Source organism: Macaca thibetana, chromosome 5 (assembly GCF_024542745.1).
Source record: "Macaca thibetana thibetana isolate TM-01 chromosome 5, ASM2454274v1, whole genome shotgun sequence".
NCBI classification, from domain to species: Eukaryota; Metazoa; Chordata; class Mammalia; order Primates; family Cercopithecidae; genus Macaca; species Macaca thibetana.
In genome coordinates, this window is record NC_065582.1 from 137,663,299 (window position 1) to 137,684,206 (window position 20,908).

Sequence of the window (20,908 nt, forward strand, 5' to 3'; positions counted from 1 at the left end):
AAAAGTGCTGGGATTATAGGCATGAGCCGCCGCGCCCAGCCTTTACTTACAGGTTTCTTAGGGCCACTCGTAGGGGACACAGCCAGACTGTTCTGTCTCCCCAGCTGCTCTCAGTGGACTGGACTGACATTATTCAAACTTGTAACAATGATGTACAAACCAGAATGCCAATGATAAAATATTATACTCTTGCTTTCTCCAATTTTCTGTTAACTTTCTTAGATGGCAGTCTCCCAAGACTTTTCTCTGTGGTGTAGACAAGGGCAGTGAACAAATCTCGGGAATAGTATATAGGCCAGTTTGATTAAAATATCAGAGAACAGTGGGAGATGGCACTAGAAAAACAGCTTGGGTTCTGTAATGTAATTGTCATTAAAGCAAACAAACAAACCAATAATCACAACAACCACCCAGATTCTCTGAGACTGGCAGAGCCTTCATCTATAGATGGGCACGGTGGCTCATGCCTGTAATCCCAACACTTTGGGAGGCCAAGGTGGGCGGATTACCTGAGCTCAGGAGTTTGAGATCAGACTGGCCAACATGGGGAAATCCCATCTCTACTAAAAATACAAAAATTAGCTGGGCATGGTGGCAGGCACCTGTAATCCCAGCTAATCAGGAGGCTAAGACACGAGAATCACTTGAACCAGGGAGGCAGAGGTTGCAGTAAGCCAAGATTGCACCATTGCACTGCAGCCTGGGTGACAGAGCAAGATGAATTTATCTCCAAAAAAAAAAGAAAAACTTTCATATCCAGGGAGAAAGAGATGAACGTGAAACCCAGATACTTTCTCTCTCACAATCACTCAACAACGACTTCTGCCTCTGCTATCTTGGCCATGTGTTACTGCTGTCTCACTGGCACTGCCACTTACGTGCTATTGCCACCATTTTTACTGATTTTGTGGAAATTCTTCAGTCATAAGCTCCCCAATATGAAGGACATTTTTGATGTCAGTACCATTTTGGAGCCTAGAACAAATTGTTTCCTTACTTGCATGAAAATTACCAGGCTGACATTTGTACAGGCTAAAAATGTTCACATAGCAGGACTTCTATAAATAGATCCAAAATACTAAATTGTGTTAAGTGGGATTTCACAACAGCCACCAGATATGTACATATGGTTTGTAAAACTTGTCTATGGAAAATGTGACCTGCCAAAATACTGAGGCATGCAAAGCTGACAATTTTCCTGTGTGGGGTTGGCCCCTCACAGATAAAGATTTATATTGTTTCATTGATTGAGTGAAAGAGCAAAATTCTCTAGAAACATATCCTCCTGCCTCCTCTTTCCTCTTCACTGTTACCTGAGTTTACCAAATAGCACCTTTCATTCTTCTTCTTTTTTTTTCTAAAAAGATCAAGTGATGCTTTCAGCTATAACAAATTATGGCATGTTTACCAAACCCTTCTTTCTTGACCTTGAAAAGTGTAATCAGCTTTAATTCTGAATTAGATTTAAAGGCAAGGTGTCTCTTTGAAGGACAATTTAGATTATTGTTCAGTTATTGTGGATTTTTTTCTATGTTAAAAGGCTAATTTACTGAAAGAGGATTTTCTTTTTTTTAGTTTGTTTTAGTATGTTGGCCCTTTATTACATGTAGCAGATAAAAAATTTCTGGTGTGATAAACATCAGGAAAAAATGACTTCTCCATTATCATTTTGCCAGTCTGGCTACTTTATTACTAATCTGCTTATTGTTTACATAATTAATAAATTAGTATCATACATACATGTTTTCCCAAAGTCCGGCCTAAAATTCAGGCCAGATTTATACTTGCAGAAAGGTAGTAAAACATTAAGGCTTTTATTTGAATGGTTCGAACAAATGAAAAAGCACCCAAACACTACTCAATGGATGAATCTATTATTAATAATTTTCAGATAATTATGGTAAAGCTGTTTTTAAGAGGAGTATCTGGATGACCAAATTATCTTTGTCACTACATCTGTGATAGATGACATCACAGATATATTTATTTATAAGTCTTTGTTGAGTTATTATGCTAATTGGCTAGCAAGATTACTATGTCTGTATACCTTTATGTGGCTTTTGCAATATCTAGGAGCTACCTGGAAAGTGCTGATGAGTAAAGCTAAATTTAGAAGATAAACCTTGGAAAAGATCATGGACTAGGGTCTGAGTCAAGCCTCTGGTCCCACAGAGCCCAACTTCTTCATATCTTCTTGCCTCCTCTTTCCACCTCACTGTTACCTGAGTTTACCTGTATTCGTCTGTTCTCATGCTGCTGATAAAGACATACCTGAGACTAGGAAATTTATAAAGAAAGAGAGGTTTGATGGACTCACGGTTCCATGTGCCTGGGGAGGCCTCACAATCATGGTGGAAGGTGAAAGGCAAGTGTTACATGGCGGCAGTCAAGAGAGAAGAGAGCCAAGTGAAAGGGGAAACCCCTTATAAAATCATCAGATCTCATGAGACTTATTCATTACCATGAGAACAGTATGGAGGGAAACAAAATGGAGGAAACCATGATTCAATTATCTCCCACCAGGCCTCTCCCACAACATGTGAGAATTATAGGAGCTACAATTCAAGACAAAACTTTGGTAGGGACACAGCAAAACCATAAAATTACCTAACAGTACCTTTCATTCTTTTTTTTTTTCTAAAAAGATCAGGCGATGCTTTCAGCTATACCAAATTATGGCATATTTACCAAAACTTTTTTTCTTTATCTTAAAAAGTATAATGAGCTTTAATTCTGAATTTAAAGGCAGAAAGACAAATAAACAGGCTTATCCAGAATCTATAATGGAATCCAAAATGCTGCCCGTTAGAGTTTTTCCTGAACTTGTATTGCACCTAGTCACAGGGCAAAAAGCAATTGAATGTCCTCCAGGAGAATGATGATGTAACTAATTCAAATGGGTCCCATTGGATACAACTGAAAGAGAGATCCTTCTTTTTCCTGCATGCTGGCAAAAAAATGATACCATTGTAATAATTTAATAAAAAATGTTATTGTCTTAACTTCTGGCATCAGAATTCTTCTCAGCAAGAATTTCAAACTGTTTTTGTTTGGAAGAATGTCTCAACAAATGATTAAGACCCTGAGGTCTTGGCTATCAGCTGGTTGCAAAACTTGAGAGAGGAAGTCAGAATTGTTTAGTTTAGGAATTTGTTCTCTAGGAGGAGAGACATTTTCGGCTACTGAGAGAATGTTGAGAATATGACAGAGGAGGGAAAAGGGTGTGTCAACAGAGTGAGCATGACCCAGAGGTTATGGCAGAGGACCATGAGAAACCATTGGTGCTAGGTGGCCAAAAGGACTCTAAAAAAGAGAATATGTTAAATCCTACCCCAACAGCGGCTGATGCCTGTAATCCCAGCACTTTGGGAGGCCAACGTGGGAAGATCACTTGAGCCCAGGAGTTTAAGACCAGTCTGAGAACATAGGGAGACTCCCGTGTCTACAAAAAAAGTAAACAATTAGCTGGGCTTGGTGGCATGCTCCTGTAATCCTAGCTACTAGGGAGGCTGAGAAGGGAGGATGGCTTGAGCCTGGGAGGTCGAGGTTGCAGTGAGCTGCGATCATGTTGCTGCATTCCAGTCTGGGCGACAGACCGAGATCCTGTCTCAAAAAAATAAAATAAAATAAATAAATAATAAATCCTACTTTGAGTTTTTTTCCAGGCTATGCGTGATGTGACAGCTCTCTTCAACTCCTAACTCTCCCGTGAAATCTGCCACACTTACAGTGTTTCTGTACATTGATTGGAAGAGTCTCAGAAGTGAGTCCTGAGGAGAGAGAGAATGAGCCTGGAGGCAAAAGTGAAAACATAATTCCTCAGTCCCACATTCCTGCCCTGGTAATTCACAAAAATCCTCCAGAGGGCTTTTAGAGTTGTTTAAAGTACACTCTCTGGCTGATTTTCTAAATCTTAAGGGGCCAGGTGTCTCCAGCTTGCATCTAGGAATATGGGAAGGAATGTGCTTCCCTACGACTTCCAGATAAAATACAGGACACTCAGTTAAATTTGAATCTTGGATAAACAGAGCGTACTGTTTTAGGGTAATTATGTCCTGTGTATTGCATTGGGTATATTTTTGCATGGACTACAGATAGTCCTTGAATATTAATGGTTCAATTTATGACTTTTCAACTTAACTGGCAATAGGCATTCACTAGAAACTATACTTCGAGAACCAATACAACCATTCTGTTTTTCGCTTTCAGTATAATAGTCAATAAATTACATGACATATTCAACACTTTTTTTTTTATATAAAGTAGACTTTGTGTTAGGTGATTTTGCCCAATTTAGGCTAAGTACTCTGAGAATGTTTAAGGTAGGCTAGGCTATGATGTTTGGTAGATTGCAGGTATTAAATGCATTTTCTATTTATGATATTTTCAATGTATGATGGGTTATTGGGATGTAACTACATCATAAATCAAGGAGCATCTGTACTTTCATAAGGGTGTCTTCTGATACCCAAGGTAGCTACCTTGTTGAATTTGAGTCTCTTTCCCAGTAAACAACATAATTTCTTGGAAAAGAGACTAGGATCTGAACGAAGGCTGTAGTTTCATAGAATACATCTTCTTTATTTCTTTCTGCCTGTCTTTCGACTTCACTCTTATCTTTCTCCTGCAATTATTTCCCATAATTCTTTAAACTAGAGGCAACTGGGGCTATACTAAGGTAAAAAAATTGAAAGGCAGCGTGTAGTTAAGTTTCATCCTCTGTAAAGTAGTGGATAATAGTTCCTATCTATGGAATTGTGAACTTTCAATGAATTGGTATATTTAAAGCATTAAGAACAATAACTGGCATAGGTAAAATGCTAGTGTTGGACTCTAGAGCCTAGAGTCTAGAGTGCAGAGTCTAGAGATCTAGCATCTAGGGTCTAGAGGCTTTTGACTATTGTAATCACTACTCTTGCCTCCTCACTAATCCATTCTTCACATTGTAGCTAGTGATCTTTTAAAAATACAAATCTGAGCTGGGTGTGTGGCATGTGCCTGTAATCCCAGCTACTCAGAAGGCTGAGGCAGGAGGGGTGGCTTGAACCCAGGAATTTGAGACTAGCCCAGGCAATATAGCGAGATTTCATCTTATAAAAACATTAATAAAAATAAAAATGCAGACCAGGCGCAGTGGCTCACACCTATAAGCTAGCACTTTGGGAGGCTGAGGTAGGAGGATCATTTGAGCCTAGGAGTTCAAGAGCAGTCTGGGAAACACAGTGGGACCTCATCTTTACAAAAAATTTTAAAATTAGCTGGGTGTGGTGGTGTGTGTCTATAATCTGAGCTAACTCAGGAGGCTGAGGTGAGAGGATTCCTTGAGCCCAGAAGTTTGAGGCTGCAGTGAACTATGATTGTTCCTCTGCACTCCAGCTTGTGTGACAGAGCTAGACCATCTTTCTGAAAAACAAAATAAAATAAAAATAAAATGCAAATCTGAACATGTCATGGCCTTGATATTAAGCTTTCAATGACCTTCTACTACTCTGAATAAAGACCTATTAGGTGCTGAAGGCTTTGCTTTTATCCATTTCTCCAACTTCACCGCTTTCCTCCCTCCCCTTCACTTTGCACTTTCCAGGCACATGCCTTATTTCAATGCCCCCAGAGTGCTGCACATGCTGTGCCTTCTGCCTGAAATACTTTCCTCTTTCCCATCTCTCACTTCACTCATTTTTCAGTCCTTGTCAAAGAATTATTCCTCAGGGAAGCCTTTCTAGATTGTCTGGTCTAGATACAATTCATAGTGTAGACCCTCTGTACTTTTCCCTCAGAGCCATTTATTATAGTTCTAATTATTACACCATAAGCTCCATCAGGACAGGGACTATGTCTATCTTGTTAAACATTATAATCCCAGGTCTAGCATAGTGGCTGACACATACCAGGTACTCAACTAAAAAAAAAAAAAATAGTTTTTTAAAAAGGATTTCGAGTTACGTTAAATCAGAGGGCCTCACACTACAGCTCATGGGCCAAATCCAGTCCACCATCTGTTTTTCTATGGCTGGCAAGCTAAGAATGGTTTCTACATTTCTTAATGGTTGAAAAAAAAAATTAAAAGAATCGTGATATTTCTTGACATGTGAAAATGACAAGAAATTCAATTTCAGTGTCCATAAATAAAGTTTACTGGAACATAACCCTACATATTAATTTATAAGACATTGTCTTTGACCACTTTCAGGCTATAGCAGCAGAGTTGAGTAGTTTTAACGGAGACCATATGGCCTGCAAAGCCAAAAATATTTACTACCTGGCTCTTAACAGAGAAAGTTTGCTGACCCCTGTGTTAGACAATAGTATTTTGGGTCTCTGGGGCAGTTGGTATTCAAAAGCACCTGGAGGTGGCTTTTCTCAATTGTCAACAGTTTGCTTCTGTTGCTGAAACAAGTGGTCCATTTATTTTGCTTAGTTCGTAAGATTAATTAATGAGGGTTTCCTTTGTCCTTTGTTTTTCTGCTTCTCTGTCAACAGACAGAAGCCCCCCAACAGAGATCAGTCACATGGCATACTCCTCTGCCAGCGGTATGCTCATGTAACTGACTTACCTCCCAACCAAAAAATTTCCCAGTTCTTTGGATAATTCATGAATTCTTTTTCAAATGGGATAATGAGTTGATAGGTGGTGGCAATACATTTAAATAGAGCATCTACTTTTTTTCATCTATTTTCTGTCAACTCATAAACTAGGAACAGATTAAAAACTGCTTTCTGTCATCTTTTAAAGTTAGAAATTCATACTTACTAGAGCAATACTTCAAAGCATACATAAATCTAATAGATTATAAGACAGTTTCAAAATGATTTCACCGTAGTACTAGATAACCATTCAAACAGTGGCAGACTAGCTGAGCTCAGTGACTTGTGTTTGTAATGCCAGCTACTCAAAGAGACCAAGGCGGGAGGAACACTTGAGGCCAAGAGTTTTAGATCAGCCTGGGCAACATCGAAAGTCCCTATCTCAAAGCCAAAAGAAAAAAAAAGAAAGAAAGAAAGAAAGAAAAAGAGCAGTAACAGATGAACTGTTTATTCCTCTAAATAATTAAACAGTCTAATCTGAAAACCACTTTATATGCTCTTGGGTCCTGAATTCAAAGATATTTTTAGTAATAGGTAGACAAAGGGGGTTAAACTGAAATAGGCGTCTTTATTTATATAGTGCCTTTTACTTCTCACTCTGTTGTCTGGGCTGGAGTGCAGTGGCATGATCTTGGCTCACTGCAACCTCCGCCTCCCCAGTTCAAGCGATTCTCCTGCCTCAGCGTCCTGAGTAGCTGGGACTACAGGCTTGTGCCACCACGTCCTGTTAATTTTTGTATTTTTAGTAGAGATGAGATTTCACCATGTTGGCCAGGCTGTTCTAGAATGCCTAACCTCAAATGATCCACCTGCCTCAGCCTCTCAAAGTACTGGGATTACAGGCATGAGCCAACACATCTGACCAGGAATATTCTAATTTCTAAACCATCCTTTAAAATAGATGCAAAGAGGCTGGATACAGTGGCTCATGCCTGTAATCCCAGCGTTTTGGGAGGCCGAGGTGGGTGGATCACTTTCAGATGAGCAAAGAGGGGAAAGCTATTCTACGCAAAGGGAATGGCATTGAAGCTTGAAAGAGCATGATAGTTGATATTGAGAGAACAGACACTTCCAGTGTCAAACGAGGGAGTGGTCACAGAAGAAATTTGAGAAGAAGCCCATAGTCAGATTATAAAGATACTTGTATGTTTTGCTGTGGTGTTTATATTCAGAATGTGCCTAGAGAAATCTCTAAAGGGTTTTAAGCAAGAGATAATTGGAAAGCTTTCTAAAAATGCATTAATATCCACTTTCTACCCAGTAGGTGACATATACTGAACACAATTGAACTTTTTCCCAATAATGACATACTCAATGAATATCAGTTCTCATTTTACAAAGCAAGACATTTAACTTTAGAGAGTGAAGTACTTGGACCTCCTCTAGGAGACCTAGGAGACTGAGGAAATATTTCCTGAAGTTTTTTCATTAAATAAAACTACTGTGTACTTATTTTCTTTTAACTTATTCTTGTCAATATTAATGGGACAGGTGAAGTGATTTTGGTTGACAGCTTCTATTAGTTGGATTTTTTTTTTTTTTTTTTAAAGACAGGATCTTGCTATGTCACCCAGGCTGGCCTTGAACTTCTGGGCTCAAAGCAATCTTCCCATCTCAGCCTCCCCACTAGCTGAGATTACAGGTGTGCACCACCACACCATGCTCTGGATTTTAAAAAATTTTACTATAGAAAAATCCCTGGTGAATACATAGTCTCCACACATGAGCTTTGAAGGAAATAAAGGGTAAAAACTGTGCCCCTTATAAGTGGAGATTCATGACCGATACTCTCTGTAGAATGGATACATATTCATCATTTTCTCCCTATTCTTTTTGTTTTTAGACGGAGTTTCACTCTTGTTGCCTAGGCTGGAGTGCAATGGCGACATTTCAGCTCACTGCAACCTCCACCTCTCAGGTTCAAGCGATTCTCCTACCTCAGCCTCCCAAGTAGCTGGGATTACAGGGGCGCAAATAGCTGGCATTACAGGTATGCACCACCACGCCCAACTAATTTTGTATTTTTAGTAGAGGCGGGGTTTTAACCATGTTGGCCAGGCTGGTCTCAAACTCCTGAGCTCAATTTAACTGCCTCAGCCTCCCAGTGCTGGGAATACAGGCGTGAACCACTGTACCTGGCCCCCATTTTCTCACTATTCTTAACACATAGTAGTCGTTATATAAATGCGTGGTGAACTGGAAAGAATTTCCAATAGGAATGGTAACACAATTTTTCAGAGGAAAAATAATTAATAGTTAAACTATGGTACCTCTTTGAGGGGTACGTTTGCATATAAAAAGGGAGAATAGTGATCATAACATATTTCACTTTTTTTTTCTATTTTTTATTTTTGACATGGAGTTACGCTATGTCGTCCAGGCTGGAGTGCAGTGGTGCAGTCTTAGCTCACTGCAACCTCTGTCTCCCGGGTTCAAGCCATTCCCCTGCCTCAGCCTCCCGAGTAGCTGGGGTTACAGGCATGCGCCACCACACCCAGCTAATTTTTGTATTTTTAGTAAAGGCGAGGTTTCACCATGTTGGCCAGGCTGTTCTTGAACTCCGAACCTGAGGTGATCTGCCTGCCTCAGCCTCCCAAAGTGCTGAGATTACTGGCCCGGTGAGAGCCACTGTGCCCGGCTGTATTTCACCATTTAGAAGACTCTAACAAACATCTCTATACAAGAATTTAAAAAGCTTTATTTGCATTAGCACATTGGAGAAGGGGGTGTGTGTGTGTGTGTGTGAGACAGAGTGACACTCTGTCGCCCAGGCTGGAGTACAGTGGTGCAATCTTGGCTCACTGCAACCTCCATCTTTCAGGTTCAAATGATTCTCCTGCCTCAGCCTCCCCAGTAGCTGGGATTACAGGCCTGTGACCACCCCTGCTGGCTAATTTTTGTATTTTTTGTAGAGACGGGGTTTCACCATGTTGCCCAGGCTGGTCTTGAATTCCTCGCCTCAAGTGATCCATCTGCCTTGGCCTCCCAAAGTGATAGGATTACAGGCGTGAGCGACTGCACCCAGCTGAGAAATATTCTTTTTTTAAGGAGTGGGGATTGGGCTTAGAATGGGAAACTAAGGTAGGGAGATAAAGTCTCTCTCAATGAGAAAGTACAACTTGTAAAATTCTCCAGGGTTAGAACTGGGGCTGTGTTCATCAACACTGAACATTCTTAAGAATAACCTGTACACTGTAAGCTCCAGGTTTGTAGATTTTTAAAATTCTTCTTTGCTGTGAAATGCCAGTAGGAGTATTAGTACCAGGAAGTTGCATGTGTGGGCTAAAAAGTGATAAATGATCCTATTGTGGGCAAATATGAAATATTTAGAGAAAAGAATAACACAAATTTATATTTGAAAGGTGATGATCTCAGCATAGTTGGTTCAACACAAGTAAGAGAATCTAGAGGTTACTGTAGACTGCCTTCTCTAGTTTAATTGCCCAGTCTGCTAGTGCAGCTAAAGAGGGCAGCAACAAGTTGGTTATCATAGGGCAGGTGTTTTAGAAAGAACCTGAAAACATCACCTAGACCTTGAACAAAAGCTGCAGGCATGTATATACCTGAAATACTGGATATCTTTATCTCCAGAAGATCGTACTAGATATCAGTACATAGAATCTTCTTCTTCTTATATTCTAATGTAGAATATTAGAACCCAGAAGCAGTCTCAAAGTTTGAGAGTGGTAAATGAGTAAACCAGAAGTATTAGTTTAGCTTGGCTGCAGTTTTAATATACAGTACAATCAGAATAGGCCAAGCATAGGGGTTTAGTTACAGGGACTTAATAGGGAGGATGTGTGTATCTGTGAAGGCCATATAAATGCAACCCAGATGGTTCTTCGTCTCTTGCCCCCATTAGTGAAACCTAAACCACCTTCCTGCAACGTTCCCTTTTGTCTCCTGCTCTTTCATATTTTTGGGAATCCTCATGAAATTTTTCACCTGTACTTGGGGAAAAGTCCTATGGACTACCAACTGATGTTTATTTACCCTTCTCTGTCATCATCAAGCCCCTTTTCTAGGGTACTGACACTTCCTTGGCATCATTAGATTCTACTGTGGGTGTCACTGCAAATGTACTAAACTCCCCGGAGTACACAGTCTTCCAAGCTTCATCCGCAAAGAGGGAGAGAACACATAACCATTTTCCATTAACTTTCTTAGATGGGTACCGAAGCTGTACCTGTACTCAATTTTAGCGGAAATAAACCTTTTAGTTCTTACAGCTTCCATGGGAACCTGGCGAAACTCTAATGCAGACCCCGCACTAGGCTTCCCCATAATTTCTTCTCTTTTCAATGGGTGAGGTTCCGCTCCATGGTCCAGCTTCTGGTATCAGACTCCCTCTTTCCCTTAGAGAGACGCGTTTTCTTCTGAGAAGCACTTCAGTCGTTCAAGAAACAGCCGTATGGTACCCTCTTGGGTTCAACTGACCTGGGGTGTTTTTCCTACAGTTCTAGCAAGGGGGAACGAAGTCCTACACTTTGAGGATGGCATAAGGGTACCATCTACTTAATTTTTTCAAAAAAGTAGCAGGTCTCGTGGAAACGCCGGAACGTCACAGAAGACGTGACTTAAACGGAACTTGTGATGGAAATGATTTTCTAAATTAACAATTGCGAGACAAGCAAGGAAATCTCCAGGTTTGCAGATAACTTGATTAAAGCTCTTCCGGGTGGCAAAATGCCAGTGCAATCAATGGTATGAGTAGAGCGGACAGTGGATGAAATTTGTTGAGTACATCTCAGGACGAATTAGCACTGGACTTTCAGGTATTCTAACTCAATTCTAATCATTCCATTCACTGGATCATTGGATAAGGTTCCGCAGGATCCGGGCGCCAGCTCTGGATACATTACTCATCGGGAGAAAATTTCGAATTTTTCTCTTATCCCTTTCCAGCTTTCCTCAATATAGGATATGAGTTTGTTCTCGACCCCTAACAACATTTAAAGGGAAAGTCGCTCCTAGCAGGCAAAACGGGGAGGACTTTGCGGCTGTGTTTCTCAAGCCCGTAAAGGGAGAGTAATAATGGTAGGGGGCGTGCAGACTAGCTCTTTCCTTGCCCAATCAAGTGTACAGGAAGATGTCTTTTCACCAATAAAAATAAAGTTCGCTTTCCAGGGGCGGGAGGGTGAGCCACTGCTCCGAAGCGACATTTGAGGCGAGGGCAGAGAATGATTAGAGGGAGGACCAACCCGGGAAAAGGGGCGGGGAGAAGGTGGGAGCAAGTTTGAGCGGCGGCTGGCCAGGCCAGTGGAGGGGGAGGACTGTGTTCCTGTTGTAGTGTCTCTCGCCAATCAGGAAGGCCAGAGGGTGGGCGGGGCAGGGAAGGGGTGGGAAGAGCTCGCAGCACAGCCGGGCGGCCGTCGGGCTTTGGGAGAGAGCGAGAGAGAAATCCGGTTAAAATCAGAGTCGGAGGGAGGTTTAACCAAAGATCGGTTCCGTTCGGATTATTCCTTAAAGGGGACGCGCCATTGTCAAGAGAACGGAGCCAGGGGCCCGAGGGCGGGGACTGGCGGCGCTGGAGGAGCGAGGCAGCTGTACTAGGACTGGGGACGGGTAGGTGTTGACTAGGGAAAGGCGCTTCATTTCACTTTCTCTTCCAGCTCGGGGGCAGGCGCCGGGATGCCCGCCGCCGGCAGCCCAGCCTGGGCGGGAGACGAGGTGGTCGGCCCTCGCCAGCTGCCCTTCCTGGTGGGCGCTGTGGGGAGGCGGTCCAGGATGGCTGGCAAGCGGCGCGGCCCGGGCCGGCGCTCGTAACGGACACCAAACCGCGGCGCAACCCCAGCCTCAAACGAAAGCCCGCCCGAGCTCCGGCGGTTCCGCGGGGACCGCCGCGCGCCCAGCTCTCCCGCGCGTCTCCTTCCCCTTCCGTGCCTGGCTCTTCTCGCGCGTGCCCGGGTCCCCCTTGCTCGCCGCCTTCTCGCGCGTCCTGCTCTGCTCGTGCGCCGCCTAGCCACCGACTCGCGGTAGCCGCCCCGCGGGAAGGAAGGCGGCGGCGGCTGCAAAGGTGGAGGAAGACCGGCGACCACGGCTCAGCTGCCCCGGCTCCACCGCCCCGGCTGGGAAGGGAAGGCTGAGGAGCAAACTTAGCGCGGCGGCTGGTGGGCCCCGGCGGGCAGGGCTGCCGGGGACCGGCGGAGCGCGCCAGCCCGGCCGGGCATTGTCCGCCTTTTCCCTTCTCTGGTCTCTCCGCCCACTGCTCGCGGCCCTGGGGAGGGGTGCGGGCGCCGTGCCCGCGCCGCCCCGGGCCGTTGGCGCACCCCGGGACCCGGAGCTTTCCGGAGCCAGGGCCAGCCCTGCGGCCACCGCCCGCGAGCTGACTCGGCCTGTGGAGTGCCTGCTGCTCTCAGTCTCGGCACCGGGCAGGGTGCCTGGGCGCTGAGCTCTTTACAACTTTTCTTTGCCGTTTGATGGAAGTTGTTGCTTCCGGGCGGCAGGTTCTTTGGGCATAGCCTGGTTTCCTGCGTTCTGGAGAGGCTGGTTTCTAGGGCGAAATGATTGGTTGCTGCTGGTATTTCCTGCCATCCTAGTTTCGTTCCTCGCCACCTGAAATCGCGTTTTTATGGATTTGCAATGATATGGTTGCATTAATCTTTCCTAGGCCAAGATTTGAAAAGAAAAAAGCTGGGGGGGGGGGGCGTTAGGGTGTGTGCTGGTGAGGAACAAGAGTTCTTAGTAGAGCTGAATTTGCCCTTACCTTTGAACTGCAGAAAATACTACCTCGATTCACTGGCTGGCGTTCTTTTGGAAGGGTTGGGGAAAAAAAGACACAGCAAAATAGGTTGCCGGGGTCTGTCGGATTGCGGGGGGAAAGGGGTTTTGATGGAAATAAGGTTGGTTTTATAAAATGCTGTGCTGCCTAGGAGATATCGTCTGTAAAGTTGATTCTGCTACTGAATTTATAGGCATTATAATTAGTACCAACAGCTTTTACTATTGATAAAACTAGTATAAGACGTCTTTTCATCTTGAGTATTATCACTCTGCTTAACCTGTCAATACTTGCTGAGGAAATCAGAGATAGCACATTCCTTGTTAGAGGCCTTAGTGAAGAATGTTTTCATAAGCATTCATTTTTGACAGTTTCTCCTTGTGCAATACTTTGTCGAGTACCTACATGTGCAAGTTACAACCATATAAACAAAGTAGCAGTGGGTGTGTTATTCTCTGGTCTTTTTTCTGCTACTCATTATCAAAAATAGCATTCCATCGTGTCTTTTCTTACACTCTGAATTATTTTGTAAAATTAGTTCTCTAAAAGAGGGAATTTTGTTGAAACATGTGACCCAGTTTTTTTTTTTTTTTTGATTAAAGCAATCCAACTTTTTAAAGTGTTCATTGATTAATTTGCTGTCTAGTAGCTTCCGAGTGGTGTGGAACATTGTAAATTCACAGGCTCAGCAGTAACAATAGAGAAACTACTTGGGAAATTGAAGGCCAATATCAGATAATGTTTGAAAGAAAAATCTATTCTTCTCACAGAATTTAGGAAATGAAGACACACAAAAACAAATTCTTTGGGTTCAAGTGATCATCCTACCCCAGACTCCGTAGTAGCCGGGACTACAGGTGGGCACGACTGCGCCTAGCTAAAATTTTTATTTTTTGTAGAGATGGTGGTTTCACCTTTTAATTTTTTATATAGACGGCTAGTCTCCAACTCCTGGCCTCAAGCGATCCTTCTGCTTTGGCCTCTCAAACTGCTGGGATTACAGACTGAGCCACCGTGCTTGGCCGTTTGTAGTAATCTTGATGGTATCTGGAATTGTTTCACCTAATATTCCTTCTTTTCTATTTTTTTCTTTGATCCATTTCTGTGATAAGGATATCAGGTAAGCAGCTAGGCATAATCTTCCTTCCCATCTCATAGTAAGTAGACGGTTAAACCAAGTTTTTTAAAGTCTGTTTTTGTTTACTTACTAATTTATTTAAACAATAAAAGAATTTCTCAACTTTTAAAAGAGCACATATAAATAAAACATTCAGAAATAATTATCTTTGAAATATCTAGACTGTATTTTCTGAAAAAGACTTTTTCCTCTTTTGTGCTTTCTACATTGTTTTAAACACATTGTTTTATATGAACACATTTCTTGAGTTATGAACTGTTTCTTGAGATCTTTGGGAGCTAGGATTATCCTCCATTTCTGTGCAGATTCACTGCATCACCTCGGACCTTTTTAGTACCCAGTAAATGTGTTATTTTAGGTCTTTGTGACAGAAAAAGGTAATGTCCTGTAAAGGCCGCTTCAGTTATTTAATTTTTTAAATAAACACCTTTCAGAAGATTTTATACTAAAGGCCAGCAATTGGCTTACTGTTGGGGGAAGATATGTCAATCTAAAGGTTCTTTGTTTTTGTTTTTTTTTTTTTTTTTTTTTTTTTTTTGAGACGGAGTCTTGCTCTGTCGCCCAGGCTGGAGCGCAGTGACCAGATCTCGGCTCACTGCAAGCTCCGCCTCCCGGGTTCCCGCCATTCTCCTGCCTCAGCCTCCCGAGTAGCTGGGACTACAGGCGCCCGCCACCTCGCCCGGCTAGTTTTTTGTATTTTTTAGTGGAGACGGGGTTTCACCGTGTTAGCCAGGATGGTCTCGATCTCCTGACCTCGTGATCCACCCGTCTCGGCCTCCCAAAGTGCTGGGATTACAGGCTTGAGCCTCCGCGCCCGGCTGAGGTTCTTTGTTTTTTTTTATAACAAAGAATTTTGTGAACAAAATTGTGATTTGTTTATAATATCTGTTCCACAGACATCGTTTGTGATGGTGAACACATTGTCACAATTATTCAGAACTAGGTTGTATCTGTCAATAACATCTGTTGAGTATACTTTTATTTAAACAGTACTATGTAAAGTAGAATACTCAATAACATCTGTTGAGTATACTTTTATTTAAACGGTACTGTGTAAAGTAGAATACTCAATAACATCTGTTGAGGATACTTTTATTTAAACGGTACTATGTAAAGTAGAAACTGATGACAGAGTATTTCTGGAGATAAAGTATAACTGGATGACAGTCTTGCTCTCTCTCTATATATATATTTTTTAAATTAGACCCAGAGCCAGCAAATCAGATGTATACAGTTTAGTGAGAAGGTGCAACATTAAGATTCTTAGGAAAAAGACAGTGGGTATGTCAGTGCAGTAACAAGTACAAAGTAACAGTGACACAGGATTCACGTAATTGAAATGATTGAAGTGGACAAGTTTTCATGGGTTTAGCAGATTTTAGAATATGTTTTTAAATACATTTTTAAATAAAGCAGTTTTGGGAGTAGACTGGGTTTATGTTCTCTACTAGAGCTATTTTTATGTATAAAATATTTTGGGGAGATACAGTATGTGCTCTGAATTTCAACTGTTGTTACGTAGTGACAGGGATCATCCATCTGGCCCTGCTCAGATGTCACCTTGTCTACAAGCTCTTCCTCTGTTCTCTTAATCCCAAGTGATTGTTCTTTGTTTTTACTCCTGTAAAATCCTCTTACAGTACAAGCCATGGTCTAACTTACAGTATGGCTGTGTGTATATTTCTTTTATTAGATTGTGGAGTTTGCTAAAATTAACAGAAGTTAGAGCCATTTCATTTTTACTGTTGCCTAAAGTACTCGGGCAGTTTTAATAGCTCACCAGTATTCTGGAAAATCACTTACTGTAAAGAAGTTTAAATTTAGTTCTATTTGGGGGAAAGTGTGTATGTGTTTAAAGGAGAAAACGTTTTTCCTTATCAAAGTTTCACATGCTCGTTGTAAAATATTAATATGAAAGAAATGCATAATTTCAAAATTAAAAGTGGCTAGGCATGGTGGCTCACACCTGTAATCCCAGCACTTTGGGAGGCTGAGGCAGGAAGATGGCTTGGGCCCAGGAGTTGAAGAGCCGTCTGGGCAACATAGGGAGACTCTGACTCTATTTTTAAAAAGAAAAAGAAATGAAAAGTGTCACATAACACTGCTCCTATCACATTGTAACATTGTTAATGGTTGTTTATTCTTTCAGTTTTTTTTTCCTTTTCTTTTTTTCTTTTTTTTTTTTTAACCTCTGTGTAGGACTGTCTTAAACTGTCTCTCATGTTTGCAAATTTTAGTTAGTAAATTATGTTTATTGGGAGTGGAGAAAACTAATCATTTTTTATATACTTATCTTTAAAAATAATTTCTCCAGAACTAGTAATTCCGATTCCTTTTACCTTTTCTTAGGTAAGGCTGCCACTAGTATGTTTGTGTTCAAAATGTAGACTTCATAATCTTTGCAAAAATTGATCAAAACCTGTGTGCCTGAACAGTTTACCCCAGAATATTTTTGGAATACACACTTTAATTTCTTCTCATTTCTTGATTCTTCTTCTTCTTCTTGAGAGAGAGGATTAAAAATTGCTTTGAGACTCCCAGCAGGCACTCCTCATATTAGCCCAAGGAGAAATATAGATTTGTTCATGGTGGAATCACTCAAACGTTAGGTTGCTAATTATAAAAAGGGGGCTACAGTTTAGGCTGGTAAAGTGAGTGAGAAGAATCTGTTGTTCCACGTGCTTCTTTAAGCTACCCCAGAGGGCAGAAAGGGTTTCCAAAGAATCCTAAATAGAAAACCCAGCTGTAAGCAGCCAGGCGGCCTAATCAGCTGAAAAAAAAATCTCCTTTCATTTAGAAGACTTTTGAGAACTGCACTTATAGTGTGTACCATGCTAGGCATTGAGGGTAAGATTAAGTTTGTCTCTGTCACAAGTTACGAGCTCCTCTGAGCAGGAACCTTAAATAGACCAGTGCAGAGTGGAACATGTGGATTAAAGGTAGCTTAGATGAAGTGCACCCTTTGGTGAACTTATTATTCACTCATTTGTTTATTGTTCTGCATAGCCTCTTCCAAAATAGCCTAGCACACAAACCTGGTCTTCCATGGAGGTGGGTTAAGGTCCATGGAACCTTGAATTAAACTTGTTAGCTTAGAATTGTTTTTTGGGATTGCAAACACTGCTGTTGCTGTGGGGCAAAATATTTCTGAAATTCTGCAAACGTAGTTGTGTCTTTCCTTATGCTTTACAGACATCATGCATTTCAAAGAATATTGTGAGACTACATTGGTATCCTAGCAAATAACTCATATTTTGCTGACATAGTAGTAATACATTCTTTTAAGCTCAAAATGCTATAATAAATAGATGTCTGTACCAGGATTTGTGCTTTTTGTTATGAAAAATCATTGGCTGGACATGGTGGCTCACACCTGTAGTCCCAGCACTTTGGGACACTGAGGTGGGCGATCACTGAGTTCAGGAGTTCGAGACCAGCCTGGCCAACATAGTGAAATCCCGTCTCTACTAAAATACAAAAAATTAGCCGGGTGTGGTGGCACACACCTGTAGTCCCAGGTACTCTGGAGTCTAAGGCAAGATAATTGCTTGAACCCAGGAGGCGGAAGTTACAGTGAGCCAAGATCACGCCACTGCGCTCCAGCCTAGGTGACAGGGCAAGAGTCCATCTCCCAAAAAAAAAAAAAAAAAAAAATTATTTGTATTAAAATTCAATGTGAAATATGTTTAACTTTGACAAAATAGACCCCCACCACCCTCCTTCCCCCATTCAATCTTTATATTTGTGGGGGAAAGATTGGAATGTTAAGAAAGGGACCATGTAACACTGTCAGTGATGGCGTCAACTGGGCCAGGAATAATGTCTGACAGAGGGGTAGTAGGTCCTCTGGAATTTGACCATAATGCAGCAGTTTTGATTTAAGTTTTGTGAAGAGTTAGAATTTTAAAGTGACAGCTTTTTGAAATATAATTCATATGCCATATAATTTACCTATTAAGGTACAATTCAGTGGTGTTTAGTATATTTGTGTACCATAATCTCAATTAATTTTAGAACTTTTTCATCCTATCCCCACCCCATCCCCAGCCCTGGGCAACCACTGATCTATATTCTTTGTTTATACATTTGCCTATTTTGGACATTCTATATAAATAAAAAGTAACATTTTATTAAATGTACATTCCTGTGTAACTTGTTCCCTCTCAATGTGTATAAGTATTGTGAATAGATTCAAGTACATCATTCCTTGATGTGGGTAGCTCCAAGTTTAGAAAGGTACTTATTTATGTATTTATTTGATACAGTGTCTCACTCTGTTTCCCAGGCTGGAGTGCAGTGGCACAATCATGGCTCACTGTAGCCTCTACCAGCTGGGCTCAAGTGATCCTCTCACCTCAGTCCCCTGAGTAGCTGGAACCACAGGCATGTACCACCACACCCGGCTATTTTTTGTAGAAAGAGGATCTTGCCGTGTTGCCTAGGCTGATCTTGAACTCCTAGGCTGAAGCCATCTGCCTGCCTTAGCCTCCCAAAGTGCTGGAAATACAGGCATGAGCCACCGTAGAAAGGTTTTAAGAGACAATTTAACCCATCGTTATTCTACTTAAGCCTGGAGAATAATAGGAAAAGATTTCTTTTTTTCCCTATGAAAATCATTAGACTGATTCTGGTAACACTTCCTTATACTAACATAATCATTTGATGACTCTCTTCAAGTAAACAATTTAGGTTTCAAGTTCTGTAGACTGGACTCAAATAAAGGGCAATACTTTAAAGGAAGTTAAGAGTACTTAGTTCTAATCGTTGATGAATGTGATGTGACATTTGCCCCTTACTGGTTAAAAAATAGTCCTTCTTAGATTGATCATGATGGATTTGTAATACTCTTGCGTATTGCTGGTGACCTGGTAGACCCTTAAGAAGTGTTTATTGATTGGCTGATCACTATGACCAGCAGATATTTTCATCAGCTTGACTAGTCTTTATCATCCATCTTATAATAATAGCTAAATCTGTTGACTACTTCCTAAGGAGTGTGATAAGTAATTTATATGTACTATCTTTTAAGGTAGGAGGATGCAGTTTACATTTCGAGAAATTTCTGTAGTTGTCTCTGTTGATTATACTTTTATAGGCTTCTGATCATTTCTTTGTCTTTTTTTAAGACTATTTTGAGTGACTATTTTTGATCAAACCTAAGACACTTTGATGCTGGTGCTTTCTTGATCTTTCCAGGAGGAATCACCCAAACGTTTTCACCAACTATGTCCTGCCATTGGATGACAGTAGTTGTAAGATACACCTCTGTTTCAGCGTCCATGCTTCAGAAAGGTTAAAGTGTTGTTGTTAAGAACATCTGAAAGTTGATGAAAAAGGAACATTAATTTGTTTACTTACTGCAGTGCAGCCTTGCTTTTTTAGGATATAAACCATTTGTATGTTCTTTGTTGCCTGAACGAATTTCAGTGTAATATTTACACTTCTCGGAATTCCTCATTTTGTTCTTCTTTTTTTTTTTTTGGTAGGTCTCTTCATTTCAGGGTAAGCTTCAGATGTGATTTAATTTAATTCAATAGTAAAGAATGCTGGAAAGATAATTTGTAATTTTATTTTTCCATTTTAGAACTTAAGATGGGTTTTGCCATCTATAATACTGGTTAAAAATATTAGTTTGGTGAATGTACATCTTAATAAATGTACATTCCTGTGTAACTTGATCCCTCTCAATGTGTATAAATACTTTGAGTAGATTCAAATACATCATCCCTTGATGTATGTAGATCCAAGTTTAGAAAGGCGTTTATTTATTTTTTTGACATAGAGTCTTGCTCTGTTGCCCAGGCTGGAGTGCAGTGGTGCAATCACGGCTCACTGTTGCCTCTACCAGCAGGGCTCATGTGACTATCAAGTGAATGACTATCAAAAATAGTCATTCAAAATAATCTTAAAAAGACAAAGACTTGCTAGCCTATAAAAGTATAAAGCATAGTTAATGGAAACAATTACAGAAAATTCTCAAAATATAACCTGCATCCTCCTATCTTAAAAGATGGTACATATCCATTATGAATACTTATCACCTTACTTATTAAGTAGTCAGTAGATATAGTGACATTCGTATGTCTGGGATGTCAGTGAACTCACAATAATTTATTTGCAAAAGGAACTTCAGCCAATTAGTGTACTCAGCCAGCAATATACAGACAATCATATTTTGTTTGTGTGTTGGTGAAACTATTCCTTTCTAAATCATGTCTGCTTTTGGGGGTTGATTTGCTTATTACTTTATTGTTAACTGTTATCTCTTTGCTCTCATTTTGTTTGCTCTCATTATGCCTGCCCATAGTAGTCTCCTCTTTCTAATTCAATGTTTTTCGGTATACTGTGGGAACAGAACCCAATACAGTACTTGTTGACTGGTGGATAAAAATGATGGCATGTTCCTCTGGGTGAGGAACCAAAAGACTTCCTGTGCATGGAGCTTTAGTGCTAGGGACTTGTTT

At 41.1% G+C, this 20,908-nt stretch overlaps 1 protein-coding gene across 5 annotated transcripts in view; it reads left to right on the forward strand.

Annotated features, from left to right (window-relative positions):
- The first annotated feature begins 11,907 nt into the window (after positions 1-11,907).
- The window catches only part of FRYL (FRY like transcription coactivator), a 287,021-nt gene continuing 278,020 nt past the window's right edge, over positions 11,908-20,908 (forward strand). For 3 of the 5 annotated variants that reach the window (XM_050790057.1, XM_050790059.1, XM_050790062.1), the window contains exon 1: positions 11,925-12,150. The gene's annotated coding sequence lies outside the window, so the exon portion shown is untranslated. Of the gene's footprint in view, positions 12,151-20,908 lie in introns of all 5 variants that reach the window. The other 2 variants (XM_050790052.1, XM_050790064.1) reach the window with 2 other exon arrangements.